Source organism: Salmo salar, chromosome 06 (assembly GCF_965601325.2).
Source record: "Salmo salar chromosome 06, fSalSal1, whole genome shotgun sequence".
Lineage (NCBI taxonomy): Eukaryota > Metazoa > Chordata > Actinopteri > Salmoniformes > Salmonidae > Salmo > Salmo salar.
Window position 1 is genome coordinate 78,578,961 of NC_138296.1, and position 16,596 is coordinate 78,595,556.

At 43.2% G+C, this 16,596-nt stretch overlaps 1 protein-coding gene across 4 annotated transcripts in view; it reads left to right on the forward strand.

The window, feature by feature from the left end:
• Window positions 1-16,596, forward strand: part of LOC106608040 (1-phosphatidylinositol 4,5-bisphosphate phosphodiesterase beta-4) — a 178,789-nt gene that overhangs the window by 28,320 nt on the left and 133,873 nt on the right. For all 4 annotated transcript variants that reach the window (XR_006770320.2, XM_082976989.1, XM_082976990.1 and 1 more), the window contains exon 3: window positions 7,819-7,891. The gene's annotated coding sequence lies outside the window, so the exon portion shown is untranslated. The remainder of the gene's footprint in view (window positions 1-7,818; window positions 7,892-16,596) is intronic.

Below are 16,596 nucleotides of genomic sequence, written 5' to 3' on the forward strand. Positions count from 1 at the left end.
AAAAATCAAGAAAAACCCTTGAATGATTAGGTGTGTCCAAACTTTCGACTGTTACTGTATATATATACATTTTTGACACAGTACATGTTTGACTGTACTGTGTGTATATATTTAAACTTTTGACTGGTACTGTGTGTGTGTGTGATATATATATATATATATATACACTGCTCAAAAAAATAAAGGGAACACTAAACTAACACATCCTAGATCTGAATGAATGAAATAATCTCATTAAATACTTTTTTCTTTACATAGTTGAATGTGCTGACAACAAAATCACACAAAAATAATCAATGGAAATCCAATTTATCAACCCATGGAGGTCTGGATTTGGAGTCACACTCAAAATTGAAGTGGAAAACCACACTACAGGCTGATCCAACTTTGATGTAATGTCCTTAAAACAAGTCAAAATGAGGCTCAGTAGTGTGTGTGGCCTCCACGTGCCTGTATGACCTCCCTACAACGCCTGGGCATGCTCCTGATGAGGTGGCGGATGGTCTCCTGAGGGATCTCCTCCCAGACCTGGACTAAAGCATCCGCCAACTCCTGGACAGTCTGTGGTGCAACGTGGCGTTGGTGGATGGAGCGAGACATGATGTCCCAGATGTGTTCAATTGGATTCAGGTCTGGGGAACGGGCGGGCCAGTCCATAGCATCAATGCCTTCCTCTTGCAGGAACTGCTGACACACTCCAGCCACATGAGGTCTAGCATTGTCTTGCATTAGGAGAAACCCAGGGCCAACCGCACCAGCATATGGTCTCACAAGGGGTCTGAGGATCTCATCTCGGTACCTAATGGCAGTCAGGCTACCTCTGGCGAGCACATGGAGGACTGTGCGGCCCCCTAAAGAAATGCCACCCACACCATGACTGACCCACCGCCAAACCGGTCATGCTGGAGGATGTTGCAGGCAGCAGAATGTTGCAGGCAGAGGAGATCCCTCAGGAGACCATCCGCCACCTCATCAGGAGCATGCCCAGGCATTGTAGGGAGGTCATACAGGCACGTGGAGGCCACACACACTACTGAGCCTCATTTTGACTTGTTTTAAGGACATTACATCAAAGTTGGATCAGCCTGTAGTGTGGTTTTCCACTTTAATTTTGAGTGTGACTCCAAATCCAGACCTCCATGGGTTGATAAATTGGATTTCCATTGATTATTTTTGTGTGATTTTGTTGTCAGCACATTCAACTATGTAAAGAAAAAAGTATTTAATAAGATTATTTCTTTCATTCAGATCTAGGATGTGTTGTTTAAGTGTTCCCTTTATTTTTTTGAGCAGTATATATATATATTATTTTGACTGGTACTGTATATGAAAAAACAAAATGTTCTATTAGCCTGTGGACTTCCGATGCAAGAACAAACAGAACATGTAAACATACATAATCTCAGTCGCTCGTTGTGACCCTGAGTACTGAGTTAGTGGAACTGAACCAAAGCCAGGCATATGTCAAAGGCTTCCTGTGCTTATTTACTTGCTACTTCTTCATGTAGGCCTGCTTTAAACATGGATGCATGACATTCATAGCATAACAAATGATAACATTAATACTCAAAGTTTACAAACATGCCGTAACAACTTTTATTGACAAATACGCTATATATACAAAGTATGTGGACACCCCTTGAAATTTGTGGATTCTGCTATTTCAGCCACACCCATTGCTGACAGGTGTATAAAATCAAGCACACAGCCATGCAATCCTCATAGACAAACATTGGCAGTAGAATGGCCTGTACTGAAGAGCTCAGTGACTTTCAATGTGGCACCGTCAAAGGATGCCACCTTTCCAACAAGTCAGTTCATCAAATTTCTGCCCTGCTAGAGCTGCCCAGTCAACTGTAAGTGCTGATATTGTGAAATGGAACCATCTGGGAGCAACAACGGCTCAGCCGTGAAGTGGTAGGCCACACAAGCTCACAGAACGGGACCGCCAAGTGCTGAAGCGCGTAAACATTTCTGTCCTAGGTTAAAACACTCACTACCGTGTTCCAAACTGCCTCTGGAAGCAACGTCAGCACAATAACTGTTCGTCGGGAGCTTCATGAAATGGGTTTCCATGGCCGAGCAGCTGCACACAAGCCTAAGATCATGAGCCATGCAAAGTGTCGGCTAGAGTGGTGTAAAGCTTGCCACTATTGGACTCTGGAGCAGTGGAAACACATTCTCTGGAGTGACGAATCATGCTTCACCATCTGGCAGTCCAACGGATGCCAGGAGAACACTACATGCCCCAATGCATAATTTGATGGAGGAGGAATAATGGTCTAGGACAGTTTTTCATGGTTCGGGCTGTGGCAATAGCTTGGCTAAGGGCCTTTCCTGATTCAGCATGACAATGCCCCTGTTTACAAAGTGAGGTCCATACAGAAATGGTTTGTCAAGATCGATGTGGAAGAATTTGACTGGCCTGCACAGAGCACTGACCTCAACCCCATCGAACACCTTTGGGATGAATTGGAATGCCGACTGTGAGCCAGGCCTAATCGCCCAACATCAGTGCCCAACCTCACTAATGGTAGTATGGAAGCAAGTCCCTGCAACAATGTTCCAACATGTAGTGGAAAGCCTTCCCTGAAGAGTGAAGGCTGTTATAGCAGCAAGGGGGGGGGGGGGACCAACTCCATATTAATGCCCATGATTTTGGAATGAGACGTTCGATGAACATGTGTCCACATACTTTTGGCCATAGTGTATTTGACAAGGATAATAGTGTGTTTATTGTTCAGACTAGCAGAATAACGAGGCTGAGGAATAATAAGCCCAGCGCCAGCTACAAGATGGTCTGCTGCTGCCTCATTAGACTTTCTCCGGAGTCCACCTAATGGAGGGGATGATATATATACACACACACACACACACACACACACACACACACACACACACACACACACACACACACACACACACACACACACACACACACAGCAGAGATGCAGATACACACACACACACAGCAGAGCAGAGATGCAGACACACACACTACACACAGCAGTGTTTTCACACCGGGAGGGACACACACGTACTGTATACTGAGTGACACACACGTACTGTAAACTGAGTGACACACACATACTGTATACTGGTATACTGAGTGACACACACATTCTGTATACTGAGTGACACACACATACTGTATACTGAGTGACACACATACTGTATACTGAGTGACACACATACTGTATACTGAGTGACACACACATACTGTATACTGAGGGACACACACATACTGTATACTGAGGGACACACACATAATGTATACTGAGGGACACACACATACTGTATACTGAGTGACACACATAATGTATACTGAGTGACACACATACTGTATACTGAGTGACACACACGTACTGTAAACTGAGTGACACACACATACTGTATACTGAGTGACACACACATAATGTATACTGAGTGACACACATACTGTATACTGAGTGACACACACGTACTGTAAACTGAGTGACACACATACTGTATACTGAGGGACACACACATTCTGTATACTGAGTGACACACACGTACTGTAAACTGAGTGACACACACATACTGTATACTGAGGGACACACGCATACTGTATACTGAGGGACACACACATACTGTATACTGAGTGACACACATAATGTATACTGAGTGACACACATACTGTATACTGAGTGACACACACGTACTGTAAACTGAGTGACACACACATTCTGTATACTGAGTGACACACACGTACTGTAAACTGAGTGACACACACATACTGTATACTGGTATACTGAGTGACACACACATTCTGTATACTGAGTGACACACACATACTGTATACTGAGGGACACACACATACTGTATACTGAGGGACACACATAATGTATACTGAGTGACACACACATTCTGTATACTGAGTGACACACACATACTGTATACTGAGGGACACACACATACTGTATACTGAGTGACACACTGGCAGCAGAGCAGTGCAATTAGAGGAAGAGGAGGAGGTTGTTTACTAAAGCAGAGGTTACCATGGACCCCTTCCTACAACACACACACACACACAAACATTCACCCACACACCGATTTACACGATGCATTCCCCAGCATTGGAACCACCCCCATGCAAATTAGCCAGAAAATAACCAAAACACAGCTTTTAAAAATCTCTGTGTCTGTGTGCATGTCTGTGTACCTGTGTGCGTGATAGTGGTTACTAGTGGTGGTAGGTAGAAACAAGGTGGGTCGAGAGATGACGGAAGGGGAGTTATGTAAACGCTGAGCAATCAACACTTATAGCGTACTCCTTACCAATATTCTATTCACAAAATACAATGAAGACCATGCTGTGCACCTGGAGTGTTGGATAAAGTGTTACAAAACAGGTCCTTGTGATAGTAACCCCAGACCAGACCTGAATCCCTCCCTGCACACTAATGGTGCTACTAATTAGACTGTAGAGGGGCTTAGGGGGGACTGTGTGTGTGTGATCAGACAGAGATCCCCTGACCTCATTAACAGGCAGCCTTCCACCAGTCCTTCAGGGATAGAATTTATTTTATTTATTTAACCTTTATTCAACTAGGCAAGTCAGTTAAGAACACATTCTTATTTACAATGACAACCTAGGAACAGTGGGTTAACTGCCTTGTTCAGGTGCAGAATGACAGATTTTTACCTTGTCAGCTCAGGGATTTAATCCAGCAACCTTTCGGTTACTGGCCCAACACTCTAACCACTAGGCTACCTGCCGCCCCATCTGCTCTAATCCGTTTCCACTGGAGAATATCTCTCTAACAATCTATTTTTCTCTCTCTTTCTCTCTCTGTCTCTCTCTGCCTCTCTCCCTCTCTCTCTGCCTCTCTCCCTCTCTCTCTGCCTCTCTCTCTGCCTCTCTCTCTGCCTCTCTCAATTCAATTCAAGGGGCTTTATTGACATGGGAAACATATGTTAACATTGCCAAAGCAAGTGAAGTAGATAATATACAAACGTGAAATAAACAATAAAAATGAACAGTAAACATTACACTCACACTCTCTCTGCCTCTCTCTCTCTACCTCTCTCTCTGCCTCTCTCTCTACCTCTCTCTGCCTCTGTATCTCTCTCTCTCTGCCTCTCCTCTCTCTGCTTCTCTCTCTGCCTCTCTCTCTCTGCTTCTCTCTCTCCTCTCTCTCTATTCTCTGTCTTCATCTGCATTCTCTCTGTATGACTTGTTAAGCAGACTATTGTAAATGTGTGTAGTGCTCTCCACAGAGGGTTGTGAGAGAGAGGGTTGTGGCGTTGTGTCCAGGTCTATCTATTTCATTATGACTAGAATGGAGCTATAATGAATTGTTTTTACCCTGTCTGAGGAGTCTTAATGCACTCATAGTAATGGACGGAACGTTTGAAAGTCGTGCTGCGATGCCCTGTCACTATCAGAGGCTAAGAATGTACTGTATAATGTACCACTATATACTGTTATTTTATTGGTCCGCAGGCCTACAAAATGGGGGCCCGCATGCCGCCAGTTGCCCAACCCAGGATGTACACCATTGACCTATAGGCTACAGACTTTGCCTGATAAGGTCATGTGACCAGGAAATACTCCTGACCCTGGTAATACAGAAAGGAGAGAAGGTAATGAAGGGATGAGAGTATTGAGATATGGACTAACATCCTTATTACATCAGCTCTTACCCCATCAGTCACTTCTCCTGCTCTCTTCACCCCATCACTCCTCCACAGTCTATCTTTAGAATAGCAATATTCAATATGGTGGCCTACTGACCCCTCCATGACCTTCTCAGAACCCCAGCTGTCCTATGGGAGGCAGCTGGAGGGTGACGGGCGGGGCGGGATTTTCTCAGAGCCATGCTCCAATAAGAACATGGCGTTTGTATAAGGTCCCCTCAGAGCCGGCCTTACTACGGGAGGATGGAAGGACTTGAGAAAACAAGAGCAGCGAAAGTGTGTGTCCCTCTCTCTCTCCATCAGTGTTTGAGTAGGAACCAATAGTCCCAGCAGGACGCTGCTGTCAGGACACGTCCTAATGTGACACATTCTGAGATGGAGATTGTCATTATCTGGAGACATGGGCTACTTCTCTCCTTTCTTGAGTTGTCAATTGTGTGTGCGTGCGCGCGTGTCAGTGTGTGCGTGCATCTGTGAGAGAGAGAGAGAGAGAGAGAGAGAGAGAGAGAGAGAGAGAGAGAGAGAGAGAGCGAGAGAGAGAGAGAGAGAGACAGACTTCAGTCAAGGCGGGTAGTTTTATTGCTGTAACCCACAGCTCTATATTTCACTACTGAAGTCTGCAGGTATTTCACCCTCTGTCTGTCTGTCGATACTGCAAGTGTGGCAAAGAGAACAGGAGGCCTGAAATGAATAGGCTGTTTGAAGTGTGTGAGAGAGATAGAGAATGAAGGTGAGTGTACGTGTGTTGGCGTGTTGAGCTCGCGTGTCTGGTTTCCCACGTAGATGTGGCTGGGATTGATTTTAAAGCTGTGTGCCATGCCTGACTGATAATGTAAATCTCCCTCTAGCTACCAGTGTGTGTGTGTGTGTGTGTGTGTGTGTGTGTGTGTGTGTGTGTGTGTGTGTGTGTGTGTGTGTGTGTGTGTGTGTGTGTGTGTGTGTGTGTGTGTGTGTGTGTGTGTGTGTGTGTGTTAGTGTTCACTGGGATGGAGATTACCAACCTCTTATCTGCTAGACTAATCAACAGGAATCTCTGCTGCCTGCCTGACACTTCACCCCTCTGATGATGTTACCTGGAATAACACTGGCTGGGCCTAAAAATAATCCCACTGTTGTGATTGTGCCTGATGGAGAGAGTTCTCTGTCTGTAGAGAGAGAGGGGGGGAAGAAAGTAAAGAGACTGATGGAGAGATGTCCTCCTGTGAAATGAGAGGGGGGGTGGAGACATGGAAACATGGTACAAGACTAGAGTTCTAACATGTTTAAGTTGGTGACTTGGCTTTAGTCCATTTGATCTAACAGTCTAAATGCTGTCAGAGTTATCACTAAAACAGGGAGCTGACTTTCAATGCCATCTCTTCATGAAAACAAGAGTCTTCCCATGACGCTGATCCCCCCCTTCTCACACTCTCTCTAATCCCTCTTTCTCCCCCTCTCTCTCACCACCCCCATGGCGTAGTACCATGTTCCCACCAAAACACTCACTGTCTAAGATAAATATCAGCCTATACATGACATGTCTAGATTGCCTACCTTTTCTGGTGCCTGGCGGCTCAACTGCTCTCCAACTAGAGAGGTCTGTGAAAGCCACTCTACTGAGTGGAACTGCTTGACGTGCCACACGGAGCTGTTTTGACGGTCTGTGGAGGAGGCCTGTGACCGGCCTGAAAGTGTCAGAGAGGAGAGATGGAGAGAAGAGGGGAAGGTCAATTGCGTACCGTTAAGGTAGAGATACCCATTGAACAGGAAACGATTAACTCTGGGATGCACTCTCTTCCTCTCTCTCTCACTCGCCCCCCATCCCTCTCTCTACCTCTGTCTCTCTCCCTCTGCTAATCGGCAGATGCAGCACGAGCTGTGTGATTTTCCAGCTCATTTCCAGCAGTCATTCCTGGTTAGGGAACATTTATGACCTTGCAGCTTGTTATTAAAAGTTGATTCTGCAGAAAGGCAGAGGGAGAGGTATGATTCAAATGTTCAAATGCAGCAGCCCAGATGCATTAATGAGTATTTCAGGATGTGTGAACTTAATCTCACTTCAGTGTTTTTCCCCTGGAGGCATTAGAGCCATCCTCAATAATGAGATGTGTTATTACTGTAACTACTAGCAGAGAGAAAACTCTCTCTCTCTCTCTCTCTCTCTCTCTCTCCATACAGAACGTGGTCCAGTGCTGTCCTCAGCTCTCCACTGTGCTGCCTCCTCCCAGTTCAGAGCCCCTCCATCTGTCTGGTAAGAACTATACTATAGATATAACTATAATATGCTATACTATCCTGTAATATACTATACTATACCAATACTGTACTTGATCCTACTATTCTTCACTTGTCAGTTATCACTACAGCTATACTCTACTCACTACTACTCACTCAGAGCCTAAGATTTTCACTGTACCCTGCAATCACACCTGCAACCTATGTACATGTGACTATTTAATACCCTGAATCTACTATTACTGGGCTACTTAGTTGCTACACTACTGCAACTGTACCCACTTACTACTCCAGCATTAGTGGTATTTTGAGCTTAGAAATAAACAGGAGATGTTTCAGGTAAACTTCCATTGTGCTACCAAGAGTTGTTTGTGAACATCTCCAGAAATCCACAGAGGTCAGTTAAACACTCAGTAATTGGTGAAATGAGAGAAATACATTGAGAGTGGGTAGGGAAGAAATCAAACATGAAGCCTACTGGTGGAAAATTGTTCATTTTGCGTTTGATGCCCAGATATGGAAAAGGAGGAGGGGTATCATCTTCATATATCACTTGATTTATATTAGTCAAACGAGATAAGAAGGAACATTGATTTATTAAACATCCATTCCCTTTGCTCTTTAAATTACGCTAATGTGATAGCAACATGAGAGAAAATGGAACATACAAGCATAATTACCTATGCCAGCGGTTCCCAAACTTTTCAGTTTTGCTTTTGAGGACCACCATTTGTGGAGTCACAGAATTATTTTTACACGAAATATCTTGCCGGTCAAATTTAGTCAATTTTAGCAGTGAATGTATCAAAGGCCTTCTATTAATATTATAAACAATTTGCATTGTGAAAGGACTAGAAAATGACCGATAATCGGCCGAGCCGATATATCGGGCCGATATTGGCCTTTTCTAGTCTATCGGCTATCTTCTCTATCGACTTTGCTGATAGTCCCTCTACATAGCAAAACTGCTGCTATGCCAGCCGCCACTTACCGCCTGAGCTACAAGCACTGCACAATGCAGAGGAATGTCTTGCTGGGAAAATCAACATCAGCACCTAGCAGCAAGTTAGCTCATTCTTCAACAGAAAGGTGCAGTATTGAGAAACTGATGAATTGACCCAATTACCAAAATCAAACTCCTGTTGCAAATATTAGTTTAGTTTAATTCACTAATAATAAGACTTGTGTAGTCGTGCCCGGAAATGCATGCAATAAGCAAGCTAGCTAAATAGCTAGCTAAGCAGATAGCTCTGTGACCTGTTAGCAAAGGTTATGATAATTACCCCTTTCATCTGTGATGTTAGCTAGCTATATTAGCTACTCTGCTAGCTAGCTGGCTAGATAAACATGGTGCTAAGATATCATATAGGAGCTAATAGCCAATGTAGCTAGCTAACATTAGCTGGTTATCATTTTTAACATTAACAATTTTTGGCAATGAGCCATCTGACTTGCGGTGTAACCACAGAGTTTCTAAACCTCTTTGGGGTAAGGTTAGCTATTTACTGGTGTGGCTGCAGTCGTATCCGTAAATTGACAGTGGATAGTCGACTTACAGTTTGAAGTCGAAAGTTTACATACACCTTAGCCAAATACATTTAAACTCAGTTTTTCACAATTCCTGACATTTAATCCTAGTAAAAATTCCCTGTCTTAGGTCAGTTAGGATCACCACTTTATTTTAAGAATGTGAAATGCCAGAATAATAGTAGAGAGAATGCTTTATTTCAGCTTTTAATTCTTTCATCAGATTCCCAGTGGGTCAGAAGTTTACATACACTCAATTAGTATTTGGTAGCATTGCCTTTAAATTGTTTAACTTGGGTCAAACGTTTCGGGGAGCCTTCCACAAGCTTCCCACAATAAGTTGAGTGAATTTTTGCCCATTCCTCCTGACAGAGCTGTTTTAACTGAGTCAGGTTTGTAGGCCTCCTTGCTCCACATGCTTTTTCAGTTCTGCCCACACATTTTCCATAGGATTGAGGTCAGGGCTTTGTGATGGCCACTCCAATACCTTGACTTTGTTGTCCTTTAGCCATTTTGCCACAACTTTGGAAGTATGCTTGGGGTCATTGTCCATTTGGAAGACCCATTTGCGACCAAGCTTTAACTTCCTGACTGATGTCTTGAGATGTTGCTTCAATATATCCACATAATTTTTCTCCCTCATTATGCCATCTATTTTGTGAAGTGCACCAGACCCTCCTGCAGCAAAGCACCCCCACAACATGATGCTGCCACCCCCGTGCGGGATGGTGTTCTTCGGCTTGCAAGCATCCCCCTTTTTCCTCCAAACATAACCATGGTCATTATGGCCAAACAGTTCTATTTTTGTTTCATCAGACCAGAGGACATTTCTCCAAAAAGTACAATCTTTGTCCCCATGTGCAGTTGCAGACCGTAATCTGGCTTTTTTATGCCGGTTTTGGAGCACTGGCTTCTTCCTTGCTGAGCGGCCTTTCAGGTTATGTCGATATAGGACTCGTTTTACTGTGGATATTGATACTTTTGTACCTGTTTCCTCCAGCATCTCCACAAGGTCCTTTGCTGTTGTTCTGGGATTGATTTGCACTTTTCACACAAAAGTACGTTCATCTCTAGGAGACAGAACGTGTCTCCTTCCTGAGCGGTATGACGGCTGCGTGGTCCCATGGTGTTTATACTTGTGTACTATTGTTTGTACAGATGAATGTGGTACCTTCAGGCATTTGGAAATTGCTCCCAAGGATGAACCAGACTTGTGGAGTTCTACCATTTTCTTTCTGAGGTCTTGGCTGATTTCTTTTGATTTTCCCATGATGTCAAGCAAAGAGGCACTGAGTTTGAAGGTAGGCCTTGAAATACATCCACAGGTACACCTCCAATTGACTCAAATGATGTCAATTAGCCTATCAGAAGCTTCTAAATCCATGACATCATTTTGGGGAATTTTCCAAGCTGTTTAAAGGCACAGTCAACTTAGTGTATGTAAACTTCTGACCAACTGGAATTGTGATACAGTGAATTATAAGTGAAATAATCTGTCTGTAAACAATTGTTGGAAAAATGACTTGTCATGCACAAAGTAGATGTCCTAACCGACTTGCCAAAACTATAGTTTGTTAACAATACATTTGTGGAGTGGTTGAAAAACAAGTTTTAATGACTCTAACCTAAGTGTATGTAAACTTCTGACTTCAACTGTAGATGATTGTTGTAATAGGGAAAGATGGAAGTGTTTTAAAATGCATAATAAAGGTTAGCAATAGGTTTAGCAACCTAAGAATTATCCTGTAAGTTTGTGGACCAAGAATTCTTCAGATCAGCCTGTCTGAAATCTGCCCATAGTTTGAGAAGTGAGAATGCACACAGTCGTTCAGACAGAACGTGCATTGTCATTTCATATTTTTTCCTACCCTCGCTCTCCTTGTTAGATATTATGCACATTTATGTCATTGAAGCAAATGTCATTGCCATTGAGCTATTTCTCATAGTAGCAGTAGTGTAAATAGCAGCAAGTCATATGAGCGATGGAGAGAGATGTGAGGAGATGTGATAGGGAGTGGAGTTACAGCCTCGCTCTAACCAAACGTTGCAGTAGGATCAACTTACAACCCACCCATTTATTAATAGATAGCTGAACTAGCCACTTGAGTTGTCCTGGCAGATGGAGATGCGTTCTACCACTAACTATCACGTTTTAGGGAAGACCCAGATGCAGACAGTGTTGAAGTAACAAAAGTTTATTACTAGAACTGGGGCAAGCAAAACGACAGGTCAAGTGCAGGCAGAGGTCATTAATCAAGATCAGAGTCAAAAGGTACAGAACGGCAGGCAGTCTCAGGGTCAGGGCAGGCAGAGGTCAATAATCCAGTATGGTGGGACAAGGTACAGGACGGCAGGCAGTCTCAGGGTCAGGGCAGGCAGAATGGTCAAAACCGGGAAGACTGGAAAACGAGAACAATAGAGAAAGACAGGAGGAAAGGGAAAATCGCTTAGGTAAAAAAACAGTAGGCTTGACGGACAAAACGAACTGGCAACAGACAAACAGATAACACAGGTATAAATACACAGGGGGTAATGAGGGGAGATGGGAGACACCTGGTGGGGGGTGAAGACAAGCACAAAGACAGGTGAAACAGATCAGGGTGTGACACTACCAGGTCCCGTTGATTACTATAAAGGGAAAAATAACTATTAAACAAATACCTAACGATGCTATAATCTTTGTAAGAGGAGATAAGTTAAATAAGGTGGTGAAATGGAAACTTTGCAAGATGGAATTAACCTACAGTGGCAGTACAAGTGCTGTGCTTAACCACCTGAAAGGGAGGCACCTAGGCTTGGACGGTATACCGTATATACCGTATACCGGGGTATTTGGAAAAAGCCACTGGATGGTTTTTCAATATCGTTAGTAACTATTTCTTTGAATATTTGTAGCTACATTTGAAGTAAATACTGGCAGTCAACTTGTGCAATAAATTAGGAGATAAAGAATATTGCGTTCTTCATTTAATCTGTCACATTATGTAGTTTACGGTAGTCCCCAGTCACGTGTCACGTGATGTTTGTTTACAAGCACACAACGACAAGAAACCGGAGCCTTGTGAGACAGTCACTGTTGTGCAGCATGCGCCAGGTAATCTAATTACAGTATGGAATTCACAAGTAAATGTTTGCCAGCTAGATATCTATTAAGTTAACTGTCTTAAATATGCTAAATTCTCTGCAGTTATGCATTTGGTTTGCTAATTTAGTAGCTAGTTAGCTATCTAGCTAAGTGTTTAGCGTCTTTCAAAATCAAGCATTCGCAGCAAACTTCTAGTAGCATTTTTGAGTTACTTGTATACTTGTATTGTTTAGGTCAGAAACTGTACAGAATGTTCGCAATACACTCTTTAGCATTTAGTTAGCGTTGTCTATGAGGACTCCTTATTACTTGTTAGCGTTTTGTTTTTAGTACTTTTTAAAGAAATACCTGCAGTCAACTTGTGCACTAGGTAATGGATAAAGCAGATTGCGTTCTTCATTTCCCAAATTAGATAATTTTTCATTATGAAGCTTTTTCATTATGAGGCTTTTTCATTATGAAGCTTTTTCATTATGAAGCTTTTTCATTATGAGGCTTTTTCATTATGAAGCTTTTTCATTATGAAGCTTTTTCATTATGAGGCTTTTTCATTATGAAGCTTTTTCATTATGAAGCTTTTTCATTATGAGGCTTTTTCATTATGAAGCTTTTTCATTATGAAGCTTTTTCATTATGAAGCTTTTTCATTATGAGGCTTTTTCATTATGAAGCTTTTTCATTATGAGGCTTTTTCATTATGAAGCTTTTTCATTATGAAGCTTTTTCATTATGAAGCTTACTGGGTTTGAGCCAGTCGTATGTTTGTTACAAAGAAGCACAACGAGTACAATGGGAGCTTTGTGAGGTGAGTCCCTCCTGCAGCAGAACTTAAGTGAGGCGATCAAGTTATACTTCTATGAAATTCACTTCTAATGTTTGCCAGCTATAAACAGTATCTTCTAACTATTAAGTTAACTATCTAAGATGTTCCAAATAAATTCTCTCCAACTGGGTTTTGCTAACTTGCTAATGTTACAGTGGTTGCACCACTAAAAGTTGTGTGATTATGCTGTGGTACTTAGAGGTAATTTGTGGTAAAGTACAGTACCCTGCGTTACCACTTCATTGCTCTAGACCAGCGCAAGAGGGAGTTAGAGCACTGATTATGCTTTTGGGTCCTACTGTGTCTCCAACTGACAATGAATGGGCGACATAAACCTATAGAAACTGATAATTGTGTACGACTTCAGTATTACTTACTAAAACGATTGTTACACTAAGGTTTTTATTATTTTATTCTGTTAGGATTATTTTGCTCTTACTTTAGTACTGTAGCCCACTCCCCACCGGTCATGTTGTACAGCTCCTGAATGGCACAACGGTCTAAGACACTGCATTGCTGTGTTGCTACAGATGCTGCTTCAATACCTGTGCCTGCCTCGACTGGGAGACTCATGAGATGACTGTAGGTTTTTGGGGTTTTCTCCCTCTAAAAACAGAAATAAATCATTCTAAATAACAAACTGGCTTTATTTACAAATTAGTAACAATGTCTCACCCCATGTTCAAGAATGGTCTTTTTCTTGCTCATTTTACATTATTTGAAAACAAAATCATCTCCAAAATATAATTTTTTAAACAAAGTGATTATTATTATTATTATTATTAATTTCAAATTAAATAAAAGCCCGTTGGATATTCCCACAGATATACACTGCTCAAAAAAATAAAGGGAACACTTAAACAACACATCCTAGATCTGAATGAAAGAAATAATCTTATTAAATACTTTTTTCTTTACATAGTTGAATGTGCCGACAACAAAATCACACAAAAATAATCAATGGAAATCCAATTTATCAACCCATGGAGGTCTGGATTTGGAGTCACACTCAAAATTAAAGTGGAAAACCACACTACAGGCTGATCCAACTTTGATGTAATGTCCTTAAAACAAGTCAAAATGAGGTTCAGTAGTGTGTGTGGCCTCCACGTGCCTGTATGACCTCCCTACAACGCCTGGGCATGCTCCTGATGAGGTGGAGGATGGTCTCCTGAGGGATCTCCTCCCAGACCTGGACTAAAGCATCCGCCAACTCCTGGACAGTCTGTGGTGCAACGTGGCATTGGTGGATGGAGCGAGACATGATGTCCCAGATGTGCTCAATTGGATTCAGGTCTGGGGAACGGGCGGGCCAGTCCATTGCATCAATGCCTTCCTCTTGCAGGAACTGCTGACACACTCCAGCCACATGAGGTCTAGCATTGTCTTGCATTAGGGGGAACCCAGGGCCAACCGCACCAGCATATGGTCTCACAAGGGGTCTGAGGATCTCATCTCGGTACCTAATGGCAGTCAGGCTACCTCTGGCGAGCACATGGAGGGCTGTGCGGCCCCCCAAAGAAATGCCACCCCACACCATGACTGACCCACCGTCAAACCGGTCAAGCTGGAGGATGTTGCAGGCAGCAGAACGTTCTCCACGGCATCTCCAGACTCTGTCACGTCTGTCACGTGCTCAGTGTGAACCTGCTTTCATCTGTGAAGAGCACAGGGTGCCAGTGGCGAATTTGCCAATCTTGGTGTTCTCTGGCAAATGCCAAACGTCCTGCACGGTGTTGGGCTGTAAGCACAACCCCCACCTGTGGACGTCGGGCCCTCATACCACCCTCATGGAGTCTGTTTCTGACCGTTTGAGCAGACACATGCACATTTGTGGCCTGCTGGAGGTCATTTTGCAGGGCTCTGGCAGTGCTCTTCCTGCTCCTCCTTGCACAAAGGCGGAGGTAGCGGTTCTGCTGCTGGGTTGTTGCCCTCCTACGGCCTCCTCCACGTCTCCTGGTGTACTGGCCTGTCTCCTGGTAGCGCCTCCATGCTCTGGACACTACGCTGACAGACACAGCAAACCTTCTTGCCACAGCTCGCATTGATGTGCCATCCTGGATGAGATGCACTACCTGAGCCACTTGTGTGGGTTGTAGACTCCGTCTCATGCTACCACTAGAGTGAAAGCACCGCCAGCATTCAAAAGTGACCAAAACATCAGCCAGGAAGCATAGGAACTGAGAAGTGGTCTGTGGTCACCACCTGCTGAACCACTCCTTTATTGGGGGTGTCTTGCTTATTGCCTATAATTTCCACCTGTTGTCTATTCCATTTGCACAACAGCATGTGAAATTTCTGGTCAATCAGTGTTGCTTCCTAAGTGGACAGTTTCATTTCACAGAAGTGTGATTAACTTGGAGTTACATTGTGCTGTTTAAGTGTTCCCTTTATTTTTTTGAGCAGTATATTATTAATCCTGTTATTTGCAGGACAATATATATTGGTCATATTGGTCATGGCTCCCAAGTGGCACACAATGGAATTGCCTTGCAGTTCTCCAGCTGTATCCACTGGAAGAGCGCAAGGTTCAAGACACGAGGGCAGGGGGCACAGGATTGGCAGCAGAGCCGCACACAGAAGACAGACCTAGCCCATGAGGAAGGGAGGAGGAGGAGGGGTAGACCCCCACCCCGCCACACTGGGTAGCACAAAGCAACACTTTAAGGGGCATTGCACTAATAATGGCGCTGACTAGGGAAACGTTCCCGCTGTTCTAGCAGGTAGCTGGACAATAGACTTGCCTAGATGGAGGGTAGGGGGAGAATTCTATCGTCAAATGTATTTCTAAGTTAGGTTCTAAGTTAAGTATTATTATTATTATTATTATTATGTATCACGTCCGACCGTGATTGGGAGTCTCATAGGGCGACGCACATTTGGCCCAGTGTTTCTCTCCCTCTAAAAACAGAAATAAATGTTTTGGCATTTACAAATATTATTTTGGCCTTTATTCAGATTACAATTGCTCACTTTTGTTTTTTTTACAACAAAATAACCTCCAAAATATTTGTATATATTATCAAGTTGATGGCACAGTCATATAGCGGCACCTACATAAAGCTGAGTGACTCACTCATTCATGGCTTTGGATCAAAATAAATAAGTACCAAATTATTTCTGATAGTCTTTAATAAGGAAATGTTTGGGTTATCCTGACCTGGACACCATGTACAGTATTATAATAGCCCATTTTGGGCTATTAGCAGGACAATATACCTTTACCAACACCTCTGTATTTTGATACTTTGTGGATGGGGCCTCCCCAGTAACGCAGCTGTCTAAG